The 23,960-nt window shown below is 40.4% G+C and overlaps 1 long non-coding RNA gene and 1 pseudogene across 2 annotated transcripts; one reads left to right on the forward strand and one right to left on the reverse strand.

The window, feature by feature from the left end:
• Window positions 1–304: 304 nt before the first annotated feature.
• On the reverse strand, window positions 305–22,242 carry LOC143684329 (uncharacterized). Its single transcript, XR_013175990.1, has 4 exons — window positions 21,884–22,242; window positions 20,270–20,450; window positions 18,570–18,619; window positions 305–674 (listed from the first exon to the last, which is right to left on the reverse strand). It is a non-coding gene; the product is annotated as an uncharacterized LOC143684329 (long non-coding RNA).
• LOC143684324 (saoe class I histocompatibility antigen, A alpha chain-like) lies at window positions 21,856–23,648 on the forward strand (annotated as a pseudogene). The gene is made up of 2 exons (XR_013175988.1): window positions 21,856–22,627; window positions 23,272–23,648. The product of XR_013175988.1 is annotated as a saoe class I histocompatibility antigen, A alpha chain-like (transcript).
• Window positions 23,649–23,960: the final 312 nt, after the last annotated feature.

Here is a 23,960-nt window from a genome sequence, read left to right on the forward strand (position 1 = left end):
TGCCTGAGTCACTTCTCAGCTGGGCCATCTTCTCTGCTCCTGTTACCTTTCACTTCTGTGAACTTCGTCCTATGAGAACCTGTGGTCACAGGGTCTTGGACATCACCCAGGTTTTATCCCATTTGCAGACCCATTGGGAACGAGGGCTTCTTGAGGCCAGGTTCGCCCCAGCTCAGGCCTGGTTCACCTCTTGGCCCTCCTGGTTTGTGTGTTTATTTGATGAATCTGTAATTTTGTAGAGGATGATGGTTTTCTTGTTGTTCTAGTTTGCTAGCTGCCAGAACGCAATATACCAGAAACGGAATGGCTTTTAAAAAGGGAAATTTAATAAGTTGCTAGTTTACAGTTTTCAGGCCGAGAAAATGTCCCAATTAAAACAAGTCTATAGAAATATCAATCAAAGGCATCCATCCAGGGAAAGATACCTTGGTTCAAGAGGGCCCATGAAGTTCAGGGTTTCTCTCTCAGCTGGAAGGGGCACATGGCATCTGCTAGCTTCCTCTCCTGGCTTCCAGTTTCATGAAGCTCCTGGGAGGCGTTTTCCTTCATCTCCAAAGGTCACTGGCTGATGGATTCTCTGCTTTGTGGTGCTGCAGCATTCTCTGCTCTCTCTGAATCTCTCTCATTCTCCAAAATGTTTCCTCTTTTATAGTACTCCAGAAACTTATCAAGATCTGCCCAAACAGATGGAAACATGTAACAACCACTCTTGATTAAATCACATCTGCAGGGAGATGATCTGATTACAGTTTCAAACATACAGTAATGAACAGGGATTATTCTGCCTTTATGAAATGGGATTTAGATTAAAACATGGCTTTTCTAGGGGACATACATCCTTTCAAACCAGCATACTTGTTCTGGTGTACGAATTCTGGTTTCTCCTCCTCTGGTTTCCTGTCTCTGCCCCAGCAGAAAGGAGGTATGTTGACCATCACTGACCCCGTGAGGCCCAGGATGGATCCTGCACATGTGAGTCTGGTACTGAAAGACTAGTTTTCAGACTCATCCAGTTCTCATCCTCCTTCTAGGCTGTTTCCTGGATTCTTTTCTCCATCTTTCCCCCAATCTTTTCTAAGGAATTAGCCAGGAATTTGCAAAGAGGGATCTGATAGTTTCTCCTTTATTTAATTCCTTTTGGTTTGGTCCTTCTCTGCCCACCTGCCCTCCCTCTCTGCCCCTACCCAAATCTAGGGGTCCTGATGCTGGCTGCAGTTCCAGCCCATGGGTTTGTAAAGCTGCCCCTAGTTTAGATTCACAGGTGGGCAACAGGTTCTTAAGACTGGATTGTTCTTGTCTGAAGAGAGAATTGAAATTGTGTGCTGCAAAAAAAAAAAAAAAAAAAAAAATTGTGTGCTGGGATCATAATTGGGGGATGGAGGGGAGGGGAGAGCAACTCTTGTGAGGAAAGTCCTGGTGGCATCAAAGTCAACCTTTGATCCCCGTTCCACTGGGAAAGGCATGTAGAAGAGGGAGGTGGATTCCTGCACTTGGTATTTGTTGAGTACACTCTGTAGGGGATATTTTTCCTTTCAGGAAACATTCATGAACTAAAAACAGGATAAAATCACTTGGGGAGAGGGAAGATGGTTTGTGTATTTAGTTAGGGTTCTCTAGAGAAACAGAATCAACAGGAAACATCTGTAAATATAAAATTTATAAGTGTCTTATGTAACCATGGGAACATAGAGTCCAAAATCCATAGGGCAGGCTGTGAAGCTGACGACTCCAATGGAGGGTCTGGACGAACTCCACAGGAAAGGCTTGCTGGCCAAAGTTGCAAGAGAGCCTGTCTCTTCTGAATCCTCCTTAAAAGGCTTCCAGTGATTAGATTAAGCATTACTCCCTACAGAAGACACTCCCCTCGGCTGATTACAAATGGAATCAGCTATGTATGTAGCCTATATGATCATGATTTAATTCTATGAAATGTCCTCATAGCAACAAGAGCATGCGAATTTGTAAACAGCAGGCAGCTCTCCTGTGGATGTGTTGTCCAAAGACGCCTAACCTGTGGGCCAACATAACTGTAAGCTATGTATTTAGTATATCTCAGCGCTGGATCGCTGATAAGATGAATATTGGAAAAAGGAAACAGAAGCCTCTTAAGAAATCCATGTTTAACCCATGTAGCCAAACATTATACACAATTTTACAAGGACAAACTGCACCTCACAGCAAGAAATGTATAAGCAGAAATAGAAAAAAAGGCAAATGATGAAAACCCAGTGTCATGGTCAGGTTCATGTGGCAACTTGGCCAAGTGAAAGTGCACCAGAGGGTGACTTCAGCAGAGGAAGGTTTTAATAATCAAGTGGATAAGATGACCTGTTCTGTGGATACAAGTCAGCCTCTTTCCCGAGTAACTCCTGTTGCCCAATGGGCTCATGAACAAAGTGGTCCTGATGGTAGGGATGGAGGTTATGCAAGGGCTCAGCAACATGGACTTCCACTCACCAAGGCTGACTTGGTCACAGCCACTGCTGAGTGCCCTATCTGCCAGCAGCAGAGACCCACAATCAGCCCCAGTATGGTACCATTCCCCGAGCTGACCAGTCAGTTACATGGTGGCAGGCTGATTACATTAGACCACTCCCTTCATGGAAGGAGCAGTGATTTCTTCTAACTGGAATAGATACATACTCTAGATATGGGGTTGTTTTTCCTGCATGCAATGCTTCTGCCAAAACTACCATCCGTGGGCTTACAGAATGCCTCATCCACCGTCATGGTATTCCACATAGCATAGCTTCTGATCAAGGAACACACATCACAGCAAATGAAGTATAGGAATGGGCACATGCTCATGGAATTCTCTGGTCTTACCATGTTCCCCATCATCCAGAAGTAGCTATATCGATAGAACAGCGGAATGGCCTTTTGAAAACTCAATTACAGTGCCAACTAGGTGGCAATACCTTGAAAGACTAGGGTAATGATCTCCAGGAAGCTGTAGATGCTCTGAATCAGCATCTGCTGTTTCTCCCATAGCCAGGATCCATGGGTCCAGGAACCAAGGGTTGGAAATGGGAGTGGTACCACTCACTATTACCTTTAGTGATTCACTAGGAAAATTTCTGCTTCCTGTCCCTGCGATTCTGTGCTCTGCTTATCTATAGGTTTTAGTTCCAAAAGGGAGAGTGCTTTCACCAGGAGAAACAACAATGATTCCACTGAACTGGAATCTAAAATTGCCACCTGGTCACTTTGGGCTATTCATGCCCCTGGATCAAAAAGCCATGAAGGGGATTGCATTACTGTATGGGGTGACTGACCCTGACCATCAGGGGGAAATAGGACTGCAACTACACAATGGAAGTAAAGAAGAGTTTTCTTGGAATACAGGAGCTCCCCTTGGGCATCTTTTAGTACTACCATGCCCTGTGATTAAAATCAGTGCAAAACTGCAACAGCCCAATCCAGGCAGGACTACCTGGATCTGAAACTTCAGGAATGAAGGTTTGGGGCACCACACCAGGCAAAGAATCACGGCCAGCTGAAGTGCTTGCTGAGGGTAAAGGGAACATGGAATGGGTAGTGGAAGAAGGTAGCGATAAATATGAACTACGGCCATGTTATAGAAATGAAGACTGTGATACTGTTTTGTTTCTGTTATACTATTTAAGTTATAAGACATCAAGTTTAAGAATGAATATTACCCAAGGACTTACACCCTATTCTGGAGAGAGTTTGTTTCCAGTTATATGCAGGACAGCTGAGTATTGTTAGGTGAAAGAAAAAAATGTGTGTTTTAATGTTTTTTATTTAGAAATTAGGTATGGTTTAAGGTGGTATGTATAGCTGCCAAGTTGAGAAGGGGCGGACTGTCATGGTCAGGTTCATGTGTCAACTTGGCCAAGTGGTGCTACCTGTTTGTCTGGTTGGGCAAGTGCTGACCTGTCTGTGGCAATGAGGACATTTCATAGAATTAAATCATGATCACGTCAGCTGTATCCACAACTGATTCCATTTGTAATCAGGCAAGGGGAGTGTCTTCTGCAATGAGTAATGCTCAATCTAATCACTGGAAGACTTTTAAGGAGGATTCAGAAGAGACAGGTTCTCTTCCTGCTTTGGCTGGTGAGCCTCTCCTGTGGAGTTCATCCAGACCCTCCATAGGAATCACTGGCTTCACAGCCCGCCCAGCCGATTTTGAACTCTGTGTTCTTGCGGTCACATGAGACACTTTAATAAATTTTATATTTGTGAGCATTCCGTATTGATTCTCTTTCTCTAGAGAACCCTAACTAATACACCCAGAAACAACAGATCGTAAAAAGAGGCTCATAAAACTTCAATACTGGAGTTATAGGATACAAAAAATAAGCATAATTATTTTGTATAAAGAAAAATGACAAGCTTAAAAGTTCCTGCAGAACACGGGACCCTAAAGTGACCTAGCTGTTTTGTGCATGAACCAAATATACTTCCTGGAAGTTAAAAATATAATAATTTCAGAACGGTTTCAAGATGGTGGCTTAGTGAGGTGTGGAATTTAGTTCATCCTCCAGAGCAGCTAGTAAAGAGCCAGGAACAGTACAGAACAACTGCTGGGGACACATCAGTGATCAGACACACAGCGTACACCAGTCGAGACAAGTTGGACCCTCCAGAGCAGCTAGTAAAGAGCCAGGAACAGTACAGAACAACTGCTGGGGACACATCAGTGATCAGACACACAGCGTACACCAGTCGGGACAAGCTGGACCAGCTGCAGTCCTGCACAGAACTTAAGTCCCCCAAGCCATGGAGGCTGGTGCCCCTCCCCCACAGGCTGCTTCCCAGAAGGGAAAGCATATATAGATTGTACTAGCAGCAGGGGCTTAGCTCAACCAAGCTCCAATTGTGCAATTAATTAACAAATTCTGACTACTGAAAATAGGGCCCCAGCTCAGATAAACTTCAAATAAGAACTAAAGGTTTTTGCCCTGGTGCAGAGGAGGCAGGGCTAACTAGAGAAAAATTAAAAAACAAAAAAATAATAGAGTTTATTTTGCATCAGACAGCAAAAAAATAATTGAAAAGGGCTGGACTCTAAAAAAGGGGCCCACACAGAACATGGAGATACATAGAGCAATGTACCCAACTTAAGCTCTTGATTAGAAAACCTGAGAAAAGGATTTTTTTTTTTTTTTTTTACTTTGTTTCTACTACTTAACTGTTTGTTAGATAGAACTGTAAGACTTCTCAGGCTCCAACTGCCCCAGGGGCGGAATTAAGCTTCTCTGAGAGACAAAGAGCTTCTTAGGTGAAAGGAATTAATTCCCTAGAGGCTGTGCCTTCCCCAGGAGAGGGTGGGGCCCAGCTCAGGTGGAATCCCTTCCGCAAGGAATTCAGAACCTAGGGACTGGAAAAGTAAAGCAATTAAAGCCAGCCTACATCTCCTCTTTCTCAACCATGCACCTAGCAGGGAGAGTGTGCTAAAGTTAAAAGCACCACATCACTTTATGCTGGTGGGAAACAGCAGGCAGACAATCACCACATACTGAGCAGGACAGGAAAAGCACAGAGTCTAGAGGCTTCATAGGAAAGTTTGTCAGCCTGCTGAGTCTCACTGTCAGGGAAAACTGATGCAGGTGACTCTTCATTCCTGAGAGAAGGCCAGTCTGGTCTGGGAAAATCTGACTGGGGTCTATAATATTTAAGTAGATTTTTTTTCCTAAGGGAAAAAAAAAAAAGCTCCATATAGGTGGGGCACAAAACAAGAAAACAAAAACTGAAAAAACCATGACCCATTAAACAAAACCTATGCTAGAGGTCTAGAATAAGCTGAAATGAATGTCAAAGAGCAGCCAGAGAACAAAGCCATCCAGCAGGAAAATCCTAGGTAAAAGAGTGAAAACAATCTCCAGAATAAACTAAATATGGAAATCAAATGCCTAGACCCCAGTCAAAGGAACAAACCAACAATTCAAATTAGATACAGGAGTTGAAAACACTAATTCAGGATATTGCAACAGACACAGAAAATCTCATTAGAAAATCAAATCAATGAGCTGAAGGAGGACATAAAGAAGGCAATGGGTGAGCAAAAAAGAAGAAATCAAAAGTCTGAAAAAACAATCCACAGAACTTTTGGGAATGAAAGGTACAGTAGAAGAGATGACAAAAAAAAAACAGTGGAATCCTAAAATGTTAGCTTTGAAGAAGCAGAAGAAAGGATTAGTGATCTGGAGGACAGAACATCTGCAATCTGAAAGCAAAAGAAAATATGGGGAAAAGAACTGAAAAATATGAGCAGGGACTCAGGGAACTGAATGAGAAGATGAAGCACACAAATATACATGTTGTGAGTGTCCCAGAAGGAGAGGAGAAGGGAAAAGGAGGAGAGAGACTAATGGAGGAAATTATCACTGAAAATTTACCATCTCTTATGAAAGATATGAAATTACAGATCCAAGAAGAGCAGCATACCCCAAACAGAATAGATCCAAATAGACATACTCCAAGACATTTGCTTATCAGAATGTGAGATGTCAAAGAGAATGAGAATTTTGAAAACAGCAAGAGAAAAGAAATCTATCATATACAAGGGAAGCCCAATAAGACTATGTGTAGATTTCTCAGCAGAAACCATGAAGGCAAGAAGACAGTGGTACAATATATTTATGATTCTAAAAGAGAAAAACTGCCAACCAAGCATTCTATATCCAGCAAAATTGTGCTTCATAAGTGAGGAGGAAATTAAAACATTTTCAGACAAAAAAATCATGGAGAATTTGTGACCAAGAGACTACCTCTGTAAGAAATTCTAAAGGGAGCACTAGAAGCAGATAGGAAAAGACGAGAAAGAGGTGTGGTGAAGAGTGTAGAAATGAAGACTATCAGTAAAGATAAAAAGAGAAAAAAATTAGATATGACATATAAAATTCAAACGGCAAAATGGTGGAAGAAGGTACTGCCTTTACAGTAATAACACTAAATGTTAATGGATTAAACTCCCCAATCAAAAGACACAGACTGGTAGAAATGGATTAAAAAACAGGATCTGTCTATACGCTGTCTACAGGTGAGGCATTTTAGACACAAGGACAAACACAGGTTGAAAGTGAAAGGGTGGTAAAAAGGTATTTCATGCAAACAACAATCAGAAAAGAGCAGGAGTAGCTATACTAACACCTGGCAAATTGGTCTTCGAATGTAAAACAATTAAAAGAGACAAAGAAGGACATTATGTATTAATAAAAGGATCAATTCAACAAGAAGACATAACAATTGTAAATATCTATGCACTGAGCCAGAGTGCTCCAAAAACATGAGGCAAACACTGAAAAGAGAAATAGACACATCTACCACAATAGTTGGAGACTTCAATTCCCTGCTCTCATCAATGGATAGAACACTTAGAGGATCAATAAAGAAACAGAGAATTTGAATATTACAATAAACGAACTAGACTTAACAGACATTTATAGAACATTAAGCTCACAACAGCAGGATACAAATTTTTCACAAGTGCTCATGGATTATTCTCAAGGATAGACCATATGCTGGGTCACAAAGCATGTCTCAATAAACTTAGACTGAAATCATAAAAAACACTTTCTTGGAACATAAAGGAATGAAGATGAAAATCAGTAACAGGCAGAATGCCAGAAGATTCACAAATACACAGAGGCTCAACAACACACTCTTAAACAACCAGTGGATCAAGGAAGATATTATAAGAGAAATCAAATCAGTAAATACCTCGAGATAAATGAAAATGAAAACACAACATATCAAAATTTATTGGATTAGCAAAGGCAATGCTAAAAGGAAAATTTCTTGCCTTAAATGCCTATATCAAAAAAGAATAGCAAAAATTGAGGAATTAACTACTCACTTGGAAAAACTAGAGAAAGAACAGCAAACTAACCCCAAACCAAGCAAAAGGAAAGAAACAATGAAGATTAGAGCAGAAATAAATGAAATCAAGAACAGGGAAGCAATCAAAATCAACAAAACCAGAAGTTGGTTCTTTGAGAAAATCAATAAAATTGATAGATCCTTAGCAAAGTTGACAAAAAGGAGAGAGGATGCAAATTAATAAAATTAGTAATGGAAGAGGAGACATAACTGCTGACCCCGGAGAAATAAAGGAGGTAATGAGAGAATACTATGAACAACTTTATGCTAATAAACTAGACAATGTAGATGAAATGGACAACTTCCTAGAAAGGCACGAACAACCAACAATGACTCGAAGAAATAGACAACCTCAACAATCACAAGTAAAGAAACTGAATCAGTCATTAAGAAGCTCCCCAAAAAGAAAAGTCCAAGACCAGATGGCTTCACAAGTGAATTCTACCAAGCATTTAAGAAAGAATTAGTACCAATCCTGCTCAAATTCTTCAAAAAAATTGAGGAGGGAAGGCTACCTAACTCATGTCTATGAAGCCAACATCACCCTCATACCAAAGCCAGACAAAGATACTATAAGAAAAGATAAGTACAGGCCAAACTCTCTTATGAATATAAATGCAAAAATCCTCAACAAAACTCTTGCAAATCGAATCCAGTTCCACATTAAAAGAATTACACACCATGACCAAGTGGGATTTATTCCAGGAATGCAAGGATGGTTCACCATAACAAAATCAATTAATGTAATACACCCTATCAACAAATCAAAGCAGAAAAACCGCATGATCATCTCAATTGATGCAGAAAAGGCATCTGACAAAATTTAACATCCGTTCTTGTTGAAAACACTTCAAAGGATAGGAATAGAAGGGGACTTCCTCAACATCATAAAGGGAATATATGAAAAACCCACAGCTAACATCATCCTCAACAGGGAAAGACTGAAAGCTTTCCCCCTAAGGAACAAGTCAAGGATGTCCACGTTCACCACTGTTATTCAACATTGTGTTGGAAGTTCTAGTCAGAGCAATTAGATAAGAAAAAGAAATGCAAGGCATCAAAATTGGAAAGGAAGAAGTAAAACTCTCACTGTTTGCCGATGACGTGATGCCATAACATGGAAAACCCAAAAACATCCACAGCAAAACTACTAGAGCTAATATATTAAGTATAGCAAAGTGGCAGGTTACAAGATCAATATTCAAAAATCTGCAGTGTTTCTATACATTAATAATGAACAATCTGAGGGGGAAATCAAGAAAACAATTTGATGTATAATTACAACCAAAAGAATAAAATATTTAGGAATAAATTTAACTAAAGAGACAAAAGACCTATACCAAGAAAACTACAAGAAATTGTTAAAAGAAATCACAGAAGACCTATATAGATGGAAGGGCATACCGTGTTCATGGATTGGAAGACTAAATATAGTTAAGATGTCCATTCTACCTAAATTGATTTACAGGTTCAATGCAATACCAATTAAAATCCCAACAACTCACTTTTCAGAAATAGAAAAACCAATAACCGAATTTGTCTGGAAGGGTAGGGTGCCCCGAAAAGCTAAAAATATCCTGAGAAAGAAAAATGAAGTCGGAGGTCTCACACTATCTGAATTTAAGGCATATTATGAAGCTATAGTGGTCAAAACAGCATGGTACTGACATAAAGATAGATATACTGACCAATGGAATCAAATAGAGTGTTCAAATATACACCCTCTCATCTACAGACAACTGATCTTTGACAAGGCAGTCAAGCCAACTCACGTGGGACAGAACAGTCTCTTCAATAAATCATGCTTGGAGAACTGGATATCCACATGCAAAAGAATGAAAGAGGATCCATATCTCACACCCTACACAAAAATTAACTCAAAATAGATCAAAGATTTAAACATTAGAGCTAAGACCATAAAACTTTTAGAGGAAGATGTAGGGGAATAATTTATAAAACCTGTAGTACGAGATGGTTTCCTAGATCTTACACCCAAAGCACGAGCATTGAAGAAAGAAATAGATAAATGGGAACTCCTCAAAATTAAACAGTTTTGTGCATCCAAGAACTTTGTCAAGAAAGTAAAAAGACAGCCTACACAATGGGAGACAATATTTGGAAATGATATATCAGATAAGGGTCTAGTATTCAGAACATATAAAGAGATTGTCAACTCAACAACACAAAGACAAACAGCCCAATTACAAGATGGAGAAAAGATATAAGCAGACACTTCTCAGAGGAGGAAATACAAATGGCTAAAAAGCACGTGAAAAGATGCTCAACTTCCCTGGCTATTAGGGAACTGGAAATCAAAACCACCATGAGATATCATCTCACAGCCATGAGTATGGCCATTATCAATACAACAGAAAACGACAAGTACTGGAGAGGATGTGGAGAAAGAGGCACACTTTTCCACTGTGGGTGGGAATGTCAAATGGTACAACTGCTGTGGGAGGCAGTTTGGTGGTTCCTCAGGAAGCTTAGTATAGAATTGCCATATGATTCAGCAATACCACTGCTAGGTATCTATTGAGAGGACATGAAGGCAAGGATACAAACAGACATTTGCACACCAATGTTTATAACAGCATTATTTACAATTGCCAAGAGAGGGGAAACAGCTCAAATGTCCATCAACAGATGAGTGGCTAAACAAGCTGTGGATGGAATATTATGCAGCTACAGACAGAATAAAGTCATGAAGCATGTAACATGGATGGACCTTAAGGACATTATGCTGAGTGAGATTAGCCAGAAACAGAGGGACAAATACTGTATGGTTTCATTGATATGAACTGTGCCAGTCTGAATCTGTGGTGACCCCAGAAAAGCCATGCCCTTAAATCCTCATTCAGTATTGCTGGGTGGGAGCATTTTGATTGTTTCCATGAAGATGTGACCCACTCAATTATGGGTGATTAGATTATTTCCATGGAGGTGTGTCTCCACCCACTGAAGGTGGAGTTGCTTACTAGAATCCTTTAAAAGAGGAAACATTTTGGAGAGAGTCCCTTTTTTGGTAGAGCCACAAGAAAGTCGGCAGATACCACCATCTGCATGTGCCCTTGCAGCTGAGAGAGAAACGCTGAACTTCATCGATCTTCCTGAATCAAGTTATCTTTCCCTGGATGCCTTAAATTGGACATTTCTATAGACTTGTTTTAATTGGGACATTTTCTCAGCTTAGAACTATAAACTAGCAACTTATTAAATTCCCCTTTTTAAAAACCATTCTGTTTCTGGTATATTGCATTCCAGCAGCTAGCAAACTAGAACATGAACTAACATGAACTTGGAGAATTTCAGTGAAGAACAGAGACCATCAGGAGACAGAAATAGGGTAGATATTGGGTTATTGGGTAACTGGAGCTGAAGGGATACAGATTGTGCAACAGGACTGATAGTAAAAATTCACAAATGGATAGCACAATACTACCTAATTGTAATACAATAATGTTAGAACACTGAATAAAGCTGAATGTGAAAATTACAGAGGGAAGATGACTGGGATAACAAATGAAACCAGAAGGAAAGATAGAGGATAAAGACTGAGATGGTATAATCTAGGAATGCCTAGAGTGTATAATAATAGTGACTAAATGTACAAATTTAAAAATATTTTTTTGCATGAGGAGAAACAAAGGAATGTCAATATTGCAGGGTGTTGAATATAGATGGTAATTCATATTTTAAAACTTTAACTTATGTGTGAGACTAAAGCAAAAAATGTTTATTTGATACAAAATTTATATTTTGACTAGTACATTTCCTAATATAACTTATATGGACAGTAACTTAACACCACAAGTACATGAAAACTTGAATAGAGCATGAAATTTTGTAGGTTTGTCCAGAGTGATGCCCCGATAAATCCCAGAGTGATTTGAACAGTGAATAAAAAAATTATTTGCAAAGTCCCCTTGGGGGAATGGTGAAAAAGGGGGAAAATTCAACTTCCCCATTTGGAGAAGGCCTGATGCTCTCACAAGCAGTGAGCACAACAAAATCAACAGGCCAAGTCCTCAGTCTTGGGGTTTGTTCATATGAAACTTATCCCTGCAAAGGATAGGCTAAGCGTACTTAAAATTAGGCCTAATGGGCGGGCCACGGTGGCTCAGCAGGCAAGAATGCTCACCTGCCTTGCCAGAGGACCCAGGTTCGATTCCCGGTGCCTGCCCATGTAAAAAAAAAAAATATTAGGCCTAAGCATCATCCCCAGAGAACTTCTTTTATTGCTCAGATCTGGCCTATCTCTCAGCCAACACAGCAAGCAAACTCACTGTCCTCTGCCTCTCTACATGGGACATTACTCCCAGGAGTGTAAACCTGCCTGGCAACGTGGGACAGAAAGCCTAGAATGAGCTTGACTCAGTATCAAGGGATGGAGAAAACCTTCTCTAATGAAAGGGGGAAGACATAATGAGACAAAATAAAGTATCAGTGGCTGAGAGATTTCAAACAGAGCTGAGAGTTTACCCTGGAGGTTAACTTACAGCATTATATAGATATCCCCTTTTTAGTTTAAGGTGTATTAGAGAGGCTAGAGGGAAGTGCCTGAAACTGGAGACTGTGTTCCTGTAGCCATGTTTCTTGAAAATGATTGTATAATAACATAGCTTTCACAGTGTGACTGTGTGATTGTCAAAACCTCATTCTGATGCTCCTTTTATCTATAGTATGGACAGATGAGTAAAAAATAAGGATTAAAAATAAAATAAATAATAGGGGGAACAAATGTTAAAATAAATTGGGTAGAGGGAAATACTAGTGGTCAATAAGAGGGAGGGGTAAGGGGTATGGCATGTATGATTTTTTTCTTTTTTCTTTCTTTTGCTGGAGAGATAAATGTTCAAAAAAAATGATCACAGTGATGAATACACAGCTATGTGAGATACTGTGAGCCACTGGTTGTAACCATGTCAAGAATGTTGTGTGGCTGTTTGTTTTTTATAATAAAAATTAAGGAAAAATGCATGTATATCTCAATATATATATAATTTCAATTAGAAACTTAGTATGGACTTTTGTTTTGGATCATGATGAAGTAACAGTGACCATATTTACTCTCCCGCCTTAAATAACTATAAATTAAAACAAATATAAGAAACAACATTTTTCAGTCACTGGAGAAGAGGAGCACACAGATTGTGATGGCTGAGATAAGGATAACAAAAGAGGTCAGTCCTGCAGTTCCCTAAAGCAAGCAAAAGGAAAGAAATAATAAAGACCAAAAATCAATGAAATTGAAAATAGAGAAAAATAATGAAAGTAAATGCCTCTTTTATGGGAGAAATCATTAAGTCTCATAAACCTGTGACAACATTGATCAAGACAAAATAATACAAATTAACAATATCAGGAATTAGAGACAGAATATCTATACAAATTCTATAGACATTAAAAGGATAAGTGAAAATGCCAATAAATTTCTGAACCTAGATGAAATAAACAGTTTTCTTGAAAAACACAAATTATAAAAAATGACTCAAGAAGAAATAGAAAATTATAGCCATCCCTTTATCAATTTTAGAAATAACAGAAAACCTTTCCATAGAGGAAACTCCAGGCCCAGAAAGTCTCATTGCTGAATTTTATCATACATATAAAAATACTTAATGAAGAATAATATCATATATGAGCCTTTATACAAAGTTAAGAAGACAGCAATTTGCACCTCATTTATGGGTCCAGTATTACCCTCCTTCAAAAACCAGGCAAAAGAAATGAAAAGACAAGTACTATAACACCTCACTAATATGGACTAATTATAATGTACAAACTCTAAGAATTGAATTTGCAAGCATAGGTTATCAGGTGAAGGTCTATTTTAAATTTTCCTAGATTGTAAATTCTTAGAGCAGGCATATCTATTCTGGAGTTGTAACTGTGATTACTATATTCTGAAATACTGAGCCCTTTGTATATAATCTGCTCACTGGAACTTCAGGTATTTTATGATACCTGAGACTGAGGTCTAGAGTTTTGCAGCTACAAAAGTCAGCAATACCCCATACAGCAACTGTGGCAAACACTGATAAAGTGATCAGACTTCAGTTAGAGATACGAATGAAGCTGATCTGAGTAGGACTAAGGTAAATCAGACCAAAGGGTAAAAGATGGTATGGATTATATTTTAAAACTTCATCTTCAGTGGGAGACCAAAAAAAGAGATGGTTATTTGGTGCAAAATTTATACTTTCGGTAGCACACTACATAATTTGACTTGTATGATCAGCTTACTTGAAGATGATAATTACATAGAACCATGAATAGAGAATGAGATCTTGTTGGTTGTACAGGATGGCGTGATGCCCCAGTACATTCCAGAGTAATCTGGGCAGAAGATTAAAAAGTATTTACAAAGTCCCCTTGAGGGGCTGGGTAAAACAGTGGAAATTTTAAACTTCCCCACCTGGGGATAACCTGATATTCTCACAAGCACTGGGGATTGCCAAATTAATGGGCCAGGCCCTCAATCTTGGGACTGGCCCTTATGAAACATATTCCTGAAAAGGAGAGCCTAAGCCTCCTTATGATTATGCTTAAGAGTCACCCCCAGACAATCTCTTGTTGCTCAGATATGGCTTCCCTCTCTAAGCTTACCCCACAGGTGAACTCACTGCTGTCCCCCTTAAGTGGGACATGACTCCTAGGGGAATAAACCTCCCTGGCAATGTCAGACATGCGTCCTGGGGATGAGCCTGGCCAATCCCCTGGCAATGTGGAAGTGAGCAAGCCTTCTTGACCAAAAAGAGGAAGATAAATGAAACAAAATAAAGTTTCAGTGGCTGAGAGATTTCAAAGAGTTGAGAAGTCCTTCTGGAGGTTATTCTGCAATATATAGATATCCTTCTGTTTTTGGTGTATGGAGAGGCTAGAGGGAAACACCTGAAACTGTTAAACTGTAATCCAACAACCTTGATTTTTGAAGATGACTGAATAACTATTGAGTTTTTAAGGTCTGTCTGTATGATTGTGAAAACCTTGTGACTTACACTCCCTTTATCCAGTGAAAGGACAGATGAGTAAGAAAAAAAGACAAAAAATAAACAATAGAGGTTGGGGGGGATGGGATATTTTGTATGTTCTTTTACTTTTATTTTCTTTCAAAAAATAATGTATAATCTGAGATGATGGTATGGTAGCCCAAGATAAACTCTGGGATCCATCCCATAAGTATTTGTTGAAGAATACTTTGAAAACTATTGCTTTTTTCTTTCTTTGCTTTGTATGTTATATTATACAGTAGAAAAAATTAAAAAAATAATAATAAAAATAATGTATACAGCTCCAATTTGCAATGACGGAAATGTTTTGGTAATGGGTAGTATTGATAGCACGAAATTGTGAACATAATTAACAACACTGAAATATATATCTGAAAGTGGTTAAAAGGGGAAATGTTACATTGTGTGTGTGTGTGTATACAGTAATACAATAAAAATATTTAAAAAAACATGAAACTGCACTATATTGGGAGCCCTGAGTTAAACCATGGACTAAAATTAATAGTACAATTATAAAAATGTGCTTTTGCCAACTGTAACAAATGTACCACACCAATGCAAAGTGTTAATAAAAAGGTGGTGTGCCAGTTTGAAAGGATTTGTGCACCCTAGAAAAGCCGTGCTTTAATCCTAATCAAACTTGTGGGAGCAACAGTTACTTCTAATACCTATTCAGTACTAAAGCCTGGACATTTGATTAGGTTATCTCCAAGGAGATGAGAGTCAATCAATTGTGAATATTAAACTTGATTAAATGGAGATATGTCTCCATCCATTCTATACATGAGTCTTGATTAGTTTACTGGGATCCTATAAAAGAGGAGACATTTTTTGAAAGAATGCCTTTTTGAGAATGACGAGAAAGCCACAGCAGAGCCATGAGGCCGAGAGAACCACAGAGTCCACCAGGCAGTGACCTTTGGAGATTCTGAGAGAGCAGAGAAGGATGACAGAATGACGAAAGCCAAATAGAAGAGTCTACCAGCCAGCGACCTTTGGAGATGAAAGAGAGCACCCCTGAGGGAATTTCATAAAGCAAGAGGCCTGGAGAGGAAACGAGCAGAGAACACCGCATTCGACCTGTGCCTTTCCATTGAGAGAGAAACGCTGAACTTCATCAGCCTTCTTGAATCAAGTTATTGTTCCCTGGATGCCTTAGATTGGACATTTCTATAGACTTGCTTTAATTGGGACATTTTCATGGCCTTAGAACTGTAAACTTGTAACTTATTAAATTCCCCTTTTTAAAAAGCCATTCTATTTCTGGTGTATTGCATTCCAATAGCTAGCAAACTAGAACAGGTGGTATATGAGAATCCTGTTTTTTATGCATGATTTTTCTATAAATCCACAATTTCTCTAATAAAAATTAAAAAAAGAAAAACAGGCAGACATCACAAGAAAAGAGAGAATTACAGACCATTATTCCTCATGGTTATGTATTAAAAATCTATGCAAGGGGTGCACGAATAATTCAGTGTTAGAATTCTTGCTGCCATGTGGGAGATCAGGGTTCAATTACCAACCCATGTCCAACCCCCGCCCCCAAAAAATGTTGTGAACAAAATTCTCTATGATATACATATCACATATCTGCCTCTCTATGTGTGTATGTATAGATATACATATACATATATGGAGGGAGACACATTAAAAAAATCTATGCAAAATGATAGCAAACCAAATTCAAAAATTCATAAAAAAGCAATAGCTTTCAAAGTACTTTTTGTGCTCATTTGAAAGTATGTATGTACCCTAGAAAAGCCCTGTTTTAATCCTAATCCATTTGCAAAGGCAACCATTTCTTCTAATCCCTATTCAGTACTGTTCTAGTTTGCTAGCTGCTGGAATGCAATTTACCAGAAATGGAATGGCTTTAAAAAGAGGAATTTAATAAGTTGCTAGTTTACAGTTCTAAGGTCAAGATAATGTCCCAATTAAAGCAAGTCTACAGAAATGTCCAAAGGAATTCAGGGAAAGATACCTTGGTTCAAGAAGGCTGATGAAGTTCAGGGTCTCTCTCTCATACGAGAAGGCACATGGTGAACACAGTCATGGTTTCTCCCTCAGCTGGAAGGGAACATGGCGAGCACAGCATCATCTGCTAGCCTCCTCTCCTGGCTTCCTGTTTCATAAAGCTCCCCAGGAGGCATCTCCCTTCATCTCCAAAGCACTGGTTGATGAACTCTCTGCTTCATGGTACTGCAGCATTCTCTGCTCTCTCTGAATCTACTTCATTCTCCAAAATGTTTCCACTTTTATAGGACTCCAGAAACTTATCAAGACCCACCCAAACAGGTGGAGACATGTCGTCACCTAATCAAGCTTAACAACCACTCTTGATTAAATCACATCTCCAGGGAGATGATCTGATTACAGTTTCAAACATACAGTGGTGAATAGGGATTATTATACCTTTATGAAATGGGGTTTTGATTAAAACATAGCTTTTCTAGGGTACATACATCCTCTCAAACCAGCACAAGTATTGCATGTTTGAAACTGTAATTAGATCATCTTCCTGGAGATGTGACTTAGGGAGTCACATCTTGATGTGATATTGGTGTGATCTTGAGTGATCAAGAGTGGTTGTTAAAGTGGATTAGGTAGAGACATGTCTCCACCCATTCGGGTGGGTCTTGATTAGTTTGCTGGAATCCTATAAAAGAGAACGACAAGAGAGAAAGCTGAGAGATTCTGAGAGAGCAGAGAATGACATACCCACATGAAGCAGAGAGTCTACCAGCCAGTGACCTTTGGAGATGAAGAAGGAAAACACCTTCCGGGGAGCTTCATGAAACAGGAAGCCAGGAGAGAAAGCTAGCAGATGATGCCATGTTTGCCATGGCCCTAACTGTGTTCGCCATGTCTCACTTGAGAGAGAGACCCTGAACTTCACTGGCCCTCTTGAACCAAGGTATCTTTCCGGGATGCCTCTGACTGGACATTTCTATAGACTTGTTTTAATTGGGACATTTTCTCAGCCTTAGTACTGTAAACTAGCAACTTATTAAATTCCCCTTTTTAAAAGTCATTCCATTCCTGGTATATTGCATTCAGGTAGCTAGCAAACTAGAACACTCTTCAACAAGTACAATTTGGTAAGGCCAAATTGGACATTACCATGGGAAAGCAAAGTTGGCTTAGCATCTGCAACTCAAAAAACACAGTTTTCCAATGACTAGATAAGGGAGAAACACCATGTCGACATTACTATAGATACAGTAAAAGCATTTGCCAAAATGTAACACCTTTTCAAGACAAAATCTCTGAGCAAACTAGGAATAGAAAGCAATTTCCTCTATGTGGCTCAAGGTCTCAACAAAAAGTCAATGCTAACATCATACTGAATGATGAATGATTAAATGTTTCCTTCCTAAGATCAAGAAGTTAAAGAAGGCCATTCACTCCATTTTTATTTAATCTTATTCTGTATTTCCTAACTAGTAAAACAGGACATAAAAATGAAATGAAAGACCTACAGATAGTAAAAGAAGCAAAACTGCCCTTATTTACAATGAGCATGATCAAATATGTCAGAAAACTATTTTTTTTAAATCCCCAAAGTGACTTGAATCAATAAATGAATTTAGCAGGGCCACAGGATATCAGGATATAAGGTTAGTATATAAAAATCAATTGTATTACTATACTGCAGCAATGACAAGAAAATGAAATTTTAAAAATCTTCCATTTACAAATACTTACAAATATTACAGAATACTTATCTAATGCGATATGGGATTTCAGATTGGATCCTGAAACAGAAAAAAAGGAATGAATGATAAAAGTGCTGAAATACAAAGTCTACAGTTGCAGCAATTATAATAAATCCACGATCATGTCATAATTGTAAGAAATTTACAATGTTTATGTAAGTACTAATTATAGGAGAAATTATATAATTTCTATATAAATTAAAAATATAAAAATTTATTTAAAAATATATATGAAATTTTATATATAATATACATATTTATATGTATATAAATACATAATTATATAATTATAGGTGAAGGATAACTACATTTGCTTGTACTATCTCTTCAACTTTTTTGTAAATTAAAAAGGATTCTAATACTTAAAATGTATTTAAAAGTAAAAAATAATATTTGGAAATAAATTTAATGAAAAGGGTAAAAATCCTTTACTCTCACAACTATAATAAGACCTAAAGAAATGGAGGACTATACCATGTTCATGGAAGGGAAAATTCAACACTCTTAAGATTATGAAGTAAAGGTTCTTTTAGAGAACCAAAAACTGAGAAAATTCATTCTTGGCAGTATTGAACTACAACTAATTTTAAGGAAAGTCATTTAGATGGAAGGGAATGTGCCTGTATAAGTATATGTGTGTATATCTATCCATCCATCTACCTATCCATCTATCTATCTGCATACAATTTCTGTTAATTACTATTTATGTAATTCTGGCTTACCACTTAATGTCATGTTTCACGCAAGGGAATACAAAGGATAAAATATATCGGGCAGATGGAAATACTAGCAATCAATGAGAGGGAGGGATAAGGGGTACGGTATATATGAATTTTTTTTTTCTTCTTCTGAATTGATGCAAATGTTCTAAGAAATGATCATGGTGATGAATATACAGCTATGTGATGATATTGTGAGTTACTGATTAAGAATGTTCATGTTTGCATGTTATGTTTAAAAAAAATTTTCAATTAGAAAAAAAGAAATCCTCACTCTTAACTGATTTTAAAACATCACAAAACTACAGTAATCAAATCAGTGTGGTACAGGCACAAAGGCAAACATAGACTAACGGAACAGAATTTAGAGTTCAGAAATAAATCTACACATATCTATGGCCAATTAATTAATTAATTTATTTTTTTAAATACAAAAAAAACACCAATTAAACGCAAACATTCCTATTTTGATCATTCCGTTCTACATATATTCACAATATCATCACATAGTTGCATATTCATCATCATGATCATTGCTTAGAACATTTTGCCTCAATTCAGAAAAGGAAATAAAAAGACAACAGAAAAAGAAATAAAACGAAAACAGAAAAAACATATTACCATATCCCTTACCCTCCCTTTCATTGATCACTAGCATTTCAAACTAAATTTATTTTAACACTTGTTCCCATTATTTATTTTTATTCCACATGTTCTACTCATCTGTTGACAAGGCAAATAAAAGGAGCATCAGACACAAGGTTTTCACAATCACACAGTCAAATTGTGAAAGTTATATCATTATACAACCATCAAGAAACATGGTTACTGGAACACAGCTCTACATTTTCAGGCAGTTCCCTCCAGCCTCTCCGTTACATCTTGAGTAACAAGGTGATATCTATTTAATGCCTAAGAATAACCTCCAGGATAACCTCTCCACTCAGTCTCGAACCTCTCAGCCACTTACCTTTTTTTTTTTTTTGCATGGGCAGGCACGGGGAATCGAACCCGGGTCTCAGGTGTGGCAGGCGAGAACTCTGCCTGCTGAGCCACCATGGCCCACCCTACGGCCAATTAATTTTTAACAAGGGTGCCAACTTCACTTAATTGTCTCTTCAACAAATGATGCCAAGAAAACAGTGTATCCACTGTGAAAGAATGAGGAAAGAATCATATAAAAATACTAACTCAAAATCTGGGTTAACTAAATGCTAAATTGTAGTATATATTCAATTAAATCAATGGTTCAACAACTTGCAAAACATCTATGTTAACTAGTGATAATTAATAGGTATTAATATTGTTAATAATATATTATTCTAAATTAATTAATATATTAAAATTCTTCTTAATTTCTAATATGGTCAATATTAACAGATATAACCCACATAAGCAAAAGTTCTTTAGGGTCCTCACTATCTTGAAAGTGTGTAAAGAGTCCCAGGACCAGGAGTCACAGAGACAGTGTGACACAGAGTGACTGGTGCAGGAGAAGAGGGTCAGGAAAAGTCCCAAGACCCCAATCTTTGCTCTCAGAGGCTTGACCCTGAGGTTCGTGTGTGGGGCTGAGAGGCAGAGCGCTAGGGATTCTCCATCTTCCCAGAATTTCACCTCCACAGCTGTAACATATGCTTGCCCCAGCTGCGCTTAGCAATTTACTCTTTGTACTTAGTTTCAGGACATAAACCCCACCTTCTCTGATCTACTTACAGAAATAACAGAATAGCATCAAGAAACACCCTGTTGACCCAATAAATCAGTAACTTCCTCCTCAAAAGATAAAAGTCTGACATTCCTGAGGATCAGCTAAGAAAAGCGTCATGAAAACCCTGTACAAACAGCTTACACGTTCAATATCTAAATCTAATCACTGAAGCTGAAACAAGGAGTGCTTAAGACAACACAGGAAGAGACAATTATTTGCCCGTGCCTTCCTCAGCAAGATTCAACCTGGTCACTAATCTGACAAAAATTAATCAAGTGGACATTACTCAGTTTTTGACCCGTGCCCCCTTCCATTTAGAGTTTTATAAAAACTCTGATTCACATTTCCAGTTTGAACAGATTTGGGGAAGATTCCTCCAGTTCCTGGCAAACTGCATTTGCAATAAACCACCTCCACACTGAGAGGGAGGCCTGTTTCTCCTTTGTAGCGCGGGATACTGCGAGCCCTTCTGAAAAGTGCCATGTAGTAACAACTTCTCCCTCTCTGACAACCTGTCAGGTTCTCCTGCCCGGACACTCGTGACGCGGCCTCAGGGCTCACTTCCATTGCGGCTCCGGTTCCTGGAGAAGCCAATTACCGTCCGCGCGGACAAGCCCGGACTCAGATCCTCCCCAGAGGCGGGGACCCCGGCCATGGCGCCGCGAGCCCGCCTCCTGCTGCTCTCGGGAGCCCTGGCCCTGACCCAGACCCGGGCAGGCGAGTGCGGGGTCGGGGGGGGGAATGCCCCCGGGGAAGGGGAGCGAGCGGCCCGCCCGGCGGGGGCGCAGGAGCCCGGGAAGCCGCGGGGGGAAGGTCGGGCCGGTCTCACCCCCCGCCCCCGCCCCCAGGCCCCCACTCCATGAGGTATTTCCTCACCGCCATGTCCCGGCCCGACGGCGGGGATTCCCGCTACATCCCCGTGGGCTACGTAGACGACACTCAATTCGTGCGGTTCGACAGCGACGAAGCGAGTCCGAGGATGGCGCCGCGGGCGCCGTGGGTGGAGCAGGAGGGGCCGGAGTATTGGGAGCCGGAGACTCGAAAGGCCAAGAACAACACACAGACTTCCCGAGGGAACCTGCGGACTCTGCGCGGCTACTACAACCACAGCGAGGCCGGTGAGCGACGCGGGACCCACAGCGCGGGTCACGAGTCCCACCTCCAACCCCTACTGACGGTCAGGGAGCCGAGCAGACCCCGCCGCGGGACCTCCTACCCAGGCCCTTTTTCCGGGAAGAGCCGGAAGTTAGTTTTGGTTTCAGTTTAAACCAAAACAGGCTTTGACCAATCATCGCTCGTGGTGCGCGGCCAAGTGGGTGGACCTGCCCGTGGGGGCGGGGCCAGTTTCTCACGCTGTCCAGGTCTTATCTGGCTGTGTTTTGGCCCCTAAAGTGCGCCTCCTCCACGAGTACTATCTGGTCGCCTACGACGGCCACGATTACATCGCCCTGAACCAGGACCTGCGCTCCCGGATGGTGGCGGACATGGCGGCTTAGATCACGCGGCGCAAGTGGGAGGCGATCAGGGGTGCGGATCACCGCAGGGCCTACCTGGAGGGCAGGTGCGTGGAGTGGCTACAGAGACACCTGCAGAACGGGAAGGAGACGCTGCAACGCACAGGTACCAGGGGCCGCGGGGCGCCTCCCAGGTCTCCCTCGGGCTGGGACTGCATCCCCAGCTTATGTCCCACAGAAGGAGGAAAATGGGGTTGATTCCAAAATTGACAACCTGTCATGAATCCACAGAGGAAAGAGTTGGTCCCAGTTTCCAGATCCTGTGCTAGAGAAAGCTCACCCTTCCCCGTGGGACGATTAAGTAATTCAGTCTCTGCCGGGATGATGGGAAGTGGGGGGAAATGAGCTCTAAAATAACTGATCAGCAGTTATCTTTTAACCTGGCAATACCTTTGGGAACCATTGGGCAGTTATGCTCTCAGGCCTTCTTCCCTGTCCCACACCTGTCTTTGGACGTCTTATTGCAGCTTTGATGAGTCACTGGACCTCCATTTAGGTCAGAACCAAGGTACCTGTTATCCCCACAGTAGACCTGGAGCCTCCTACCTTGGGCTGTTTCACCCTAATCCTAGAACTTGCCAAGGAATTCATTATGCTATACTCCTGGATCCACTCTGGATATGTCTGGGCTTTACACTCCCTATACCCGCCCCAAATGTCCTGTCCATTCTCAACATGGTCACGTGTGTGCTGCTTGAGTGACCCATGAGAGGTAATGGAAAGTTCTTCAAGTTTCTGACCTTCCCACAGACCCACCAAAGACACACGTGACCCACCACCCAATCTCTGACCATGAGGTCACGCTGAGGTGCTGGGCCCTGGACTTCTACCCAGCGGAGATTACACTGACCTGGCAGCAGGACAGAGAGGACCAGACCCAGGACATAGAGGGCCAGACCCAGGACATGGAGTTTGTGGAGATCAGGCCTGCAAGGGATGGAACTTTCCAGCAGTGGGCAACTTTGGTGGTGCTCTCTGGAGAGGAGCAGAAATACACATACCATGTGCAGCAGGAAGGGCTGTCAGAGCCCCTCACCCTGAGATGGTGTAAAGAGAGGGAAAAAGGGGGACCTCTTCTCAGGGAAAGCAGGGTCCCTTCTGAGCTCCTCCAGCAAGGTCAGTACTGAACCCTAGGGGTCGGATCCTCTCCCTTCTCAGAGCCACCTTACATCCAACCATTCCTATTGTGAAAATTGTGGTTGGCCTGGTTCTCCTTGGAGCTATAGTGGCTGTGGTTCTGATCTGGAGGAAGAAGAGCTCAGATAGGGAAAGGGGCAGTGATCTTGAGGGTTCTTGTCCCACTGTGGGGATTTCCAGTCCTGGGTAGCAATTTGCCCTGTACTATTCCCTGGATCCATGAAGCTGCTCCTCACACAAGTGCTGGTTCAGTATGGGGCCTATTAGCAATACTTAGTTTGGATAACATTCCTCCAATGATA

Source organism: Tamandua tetradactyla, chromosome 5 (assembly GCF_023851605.1).
Source record: "Tamandua tetradactyla isolate mTamTet1 chromosome 5, mTamTet1.pri, whole genome shotgun sequence".
In the NCBI taxonomy this organism is placed as follows: Eukaryota; Metazoa; Chordata; class Mammalia; order Pilosa; family Myrmecophagidae; genus Tamandua; species Tamandua tetradactyla.